Source organism: Sapajus apella, unplaced genomic scaffold (assembly GCF_009761245.1).
Source record: "Sapajus apella isolate SASKATOON/1434 unplaced genomic scaffold, GSC_monkey_1.0 scaffold40, whole genome shotgun sequence".
Classification (NCBI taxonomy): Eukaryota; Metazoa; Chordata; class Mammalia; order Primates; family Cebidae; genus Sapajus; species Sapajus apella.
Window position 1 is genome coordinate 13,732,909 of NW_022436980.1, and position 4,551 is coordinate 13,737,459.

Consider the following 4,551-nt stretch of genomic DNA (forward strand, 5'->3'; position numbering starts at 1 on the left):
TGAACATTCAAAATCCTCTCAATTTAGGTTTTTGAAAATATGTAGTAAATTATTATTAACCACATTTACTCTACAGTGCTCCAGAGCACCAGAGCTTATATTTTTAATTTAGCTGTAATTTTATCTTTTAAACAACCTCTCCCATTCTCTCCTCCTCCTTACCCTTCCTAGCCTGCAGTAAACATGGAGTTGCGGGTATCCCTTTGATATACTGATTTATTTTCCTTTGAACTACCCAGAAGTGGGATTGCTGGATCATGTGGAAATTCTATTTTCAGTTTTCTGAGAAACTACCTTACTGTTTTCCATAATGCTGTATAAATTTACATTTCCACCAACAGTATATGAGTTCCATTTTCTATGCATTTTCACTGGCATTGGTTATTTTCTTTTTGTTAATAGCTATTCTAACTAGGGTGAGATAATATTGAGCCTGGAAGACATTATGTTAAGCCAAGTATGTCAGGCACAGAGAGGTAAATACCACATATTCTCACTCATATGTGAAAACAAGAAAACTATTGATCTGCATTTCCCTGAAAATGATGTTAAGCATTTTTTTAATGTTTGTTGGATATTTGTATGTTTTCTTTTGAGAAATGTTTATTCAGTTCCTTTGCCTCCTTTTTAAAATGGCTTTTTATTTTTTTGCTATTGAATTGTTTGGGTTCCTTGTATATTCTGCGCATTAGTCCCTTGTCAGATGAAAACTTGCAAATATTTATTCCCATTATATAAATTGTCTTTTCATTCTGTTGATTTTTGTTGTTGTTGTTGTGCAGAAGATTTTCAGTTTAATACAGTCCTATTTAACTATTTTTTGTTTTTGTTGTCTGTACTTTTAAAGTCTTAGGCATAAAATCTTTGCCTAGTGTCCTGAGGTATTTCTTCTGTTTTCTTCTAGTAGTTTCATAGTTTTGGGCTTTGTGTTCAAGCCTTTAATCTATTTCTAGTCAATTTTTGCACATATTGCAATATATGGATCTAGTTTCTTCTGCATATGGATATCCGGTTTTCCCAGTACCATTTATTAAACAAAATGCCCTTTCCTCAGTGTATGTTCTTGGCTCCTTTGTTAAAAATCGGTTGGCTGTAAACATGCGGATTTATTTCTGGGTTCTTTATTCTGTTCTATTGGTCCGTATGTCCATTTTAATACCAATACCATGCTATTCTGGTTCAGCTTTTTTCTCTTGCTCAGTATTGATTTCACTATTCAGAGTCCTTTGAGGTGCCACACAAATTTTAGGATTGTTCTTTCTGCTACTGTGAAGAATGTCGTTGATATTTCGATAGGGATTTCACTCAATCTGAACATTGCTTTAGACAGTATGGTGATTTTAACAATATTCTTGCAATCCATGAGCACAGGATATCTTTTTATTTGTTTGTGTCCTCATTTTTTTTCATGAGTGTTTTATAGTTTCCATTATAGAGGTCCTTCATCTCTTGGTCAAATTTATTTTTAGGTATTTTGGGTAGCTATTGTAAATGTGATTGTTTTCTTAATTTCTTTTTCAGTTGATTACTGGTGTACAAAAATGCTACTGATTTTTGCTTGTTGATTTTTATTTTGTATTCTGCAACTCTACTGAATTTGTTTATCAGTTCTGAGAGGGTTTTGGCAAAAGTCTCTAGGCTTTTCTATGTATAAGATCAAGTTGTCTGCAAAGAGGGATAATATAGCTTCCTCTTTTTTTCAATTTGGATGCCTTTTATTTCTTTACCTTGACTAATTGATAGGCTGCAACTTCCAGTACTATATTAAGTAAGAGTGGTAAAGTGGGCATCTTTGCCTTGTTCAAGTTCTCAGAGGAAAGACTTTCCACTTTTCTCCTTGGAGTATGTTAGCTATTTACTTGTCTTATATGACTCATTATGTGGACATATGTTCCTTCCAAGCCTAATTTGTTGAGAGTTTTTATTATTAAGAGACGTTGAACTTTGTCACATTCCTTTTTTGCATCTGTTGAGATGATTATATGGGTTTTGTCCATCATTCTGTTGAAGTGATGTATCACATTTATTGATTTATATACGCTGAACTGTTCTTGCATACCTGGGATAAATCCCACTTGGTCATTATGTATAATTCTTTTAATATGCTATTAATTTGGTTTGCTAGTATTTTGATGAGGATATTTGCATCTATATATATTAGGAATATTGGTCTGTAGTTTCTCTTTTCTGTTTTGTTCATATCTGATTTTGGTATCATGGTAATGCTGGCCTTGTACAATCAGTTAGGAAGAACTCTCTTCTCTTCAATTTTTGGAATAGTATGAGAATTGGTGTTCTTTAAAAGTCCGGTAGAATTCAGAGTAAAGCCATCTAATCCTGAGCTTTTCTTTGTTGGGAGACTTTCTATTGCAGATTCAATCTTGTTACTCCTTGCTAATCTGTTCAGGGTTTCTATTTCTTCCTGGTTCAATATTGGGAAGTCGTATATGTCCAGGAATTCATCCATTTCTTCCAGGTTTTTAAATGTTTAGCTTGTAGTTGTTTGTAGTAGCCTTTAATGATCTTTTAAATTTCCATAGTATCAATTGTAATGTCTCCTTTTTTATTTTACTTGTTTGGATTCTCTCTCTTTTTTCTTGGTTAATCTAGCTAGTGGTTTATCAATTTTGTCTATCTTTTCAAAATGTAACTTTTCATTTTTTTAATCATTTGTGTTGTATTTTTTGTCTCTATCTCATTTACTGCTGCTCTAATCTTTATTGTTTTCTTCCTTCTGCTAATTTTGGTTTGGTTTGTTCTTGCTTGTCTAGTTCTTTGAGGTGAATTTTTAGGTTGTTTATTTGAAATCTTTCTACTTTTAATGTATGCATTTATTGCTATAAACTTATCTCTTTGTACTACTATTGCTATAACCCATAAGTTTCAGTATATTGTGTTTCCATTTTCACTTGTGTCAAGAAATTTTAAAAATTTATTATTCATTTTTTGACCCAGTGCTCAAGAGCATGTTGTATAATTTCCATTATCTGTGCAGCTTACAAAGTTTCTCGCTGATTTCTAGTTTTTCTACATTTTGTGATTTGAATAGACTTGATATGCTTTCAGTTGTTAAAAATTTGTTGAGATTTGCTTTGCAACCTAACATATGGTCTATCTTGGAGAATGTTCCATATGCTGATGATAAAAATGTGTATTCTGCAGCTGATAGATGAAATTTTCTATAAATGTATTTTAGGTCCATTTGGTCTAAAGTGCAGTTTAAATCCAATGTTTCTTCGTTGATACTTTTGTCTAAATGTTGAAGTTCTCAACTGTTGTTTTAGTAGGATCTATCTCTCTCTTTAGCACTAAGAAAATTTACTTTATATATCTGGATGGTCTTGTGTTGAGTGAATATATGTTTTATAATTGTCGTATCCTTTCACTGAATTGATACCTTTGTCATTAAACAATGACCTTCTTTGTCTCTTTTTTTCTGTCTTAGACAAATGGGATATGCACATTAGCCCTGCCTCATATCTGCCATCTTCTTCAACAGTGTTTTGTGTGTTTTCAAGATAGTAGATATTCTTCTTTGCTTTCAGGTACAGGACTCAAGCACTTCTTACAGGGGTGGTCTAGTGGTAATTAAAAATATGGAATGCTTTACAAATTTGCATGTCATCCACTCACAGGAACTATGCAAATCATCTCTTTATCATTTTAATTTTTAGTATATGTGCTGCCAAAGTGGTTTGTTTGCCTTAGTATCTCTTTCCTTCTTTTTAATCTATTAGTATCTATAAATCTAAATGTGTAAAACTGAATACTGTTTATATGAGACATTTTAGGCATGTCTCATATAAACAGTATTTAGTTTTGGAATTTTTTCCTAATAACTTTTAACATAGTTATGGTATAATTTTGGTATAAGTCTATCATCTTACTATTTGTTTTCTACTTGTATCAGTAGATCTTTGTTACTTAGATGTAAATTTTCTGTCTTTCACCTTTTAAGATTCTTATGACAAATATCATTCACTCAAGAGTTGAGATTGAAGAACATATTGCTCGTTCTGAAGTCCAGAGAATAAAATCCCTTTCCTAGGTTATGTGATTAGAATGAGGTCCTCATCATTTATTGTCCTTAACATATTGTGTTAAGGCTAAGCCACAGCTATAATTATATTGAATTCAATCCACTTTTACCTTGTAAATATTTGAGTTGGGAGTGAATTGGCTGCACTTTTCAATATGTTAGTTATTCTTTGAATTGATCACTTTTAGGACTCAAAAATCCAGTCATTCTGAAAATGCACAGGATTGTGTTTTCGGATCCTCCTTTACTGCAGCTCTGTTGTAAAATTTGAGGGTATTGTTGGAGGAGAGAATTATTAGCCCAGCAATTTGTTTCATGCTTGTGCATTTTTTAAGCTACAGTTCATTCACACAATCATTCAAGATAATTCTGACCTCTCCTATTTTCCATGAAATCTGTCCATCTTTAGCACCTTTCACTTTAATTTGCCATAGCTAAACCAGATACCTGTTCCTAGGTATGGCAGAATTCAGTATGTACAAATGCCAGTTTACCAAGTCTTCCTTGAAGCA

The 4,551-nt window shown here is 32.4% G+C and overlaps 1 non-coding gene across 1 annotated transcript; it reads right to left on the reverse strand.

Annotated features, from left to right (window-relative positions):
• Positions 1-3,590: 3,590 nt before the first annotated feature.
• Positions 3,591-3,694, reverse strand: LOC116565626. Its single transcript, XR_004275544.1, has one exon. It is a non-coding gene; the product is annotated as a U6 spliceosomal RNA (small nuclear RNA).
• Between the last annotated feature and the right edge of the window lie 857 nt (positions 3,695-4,551).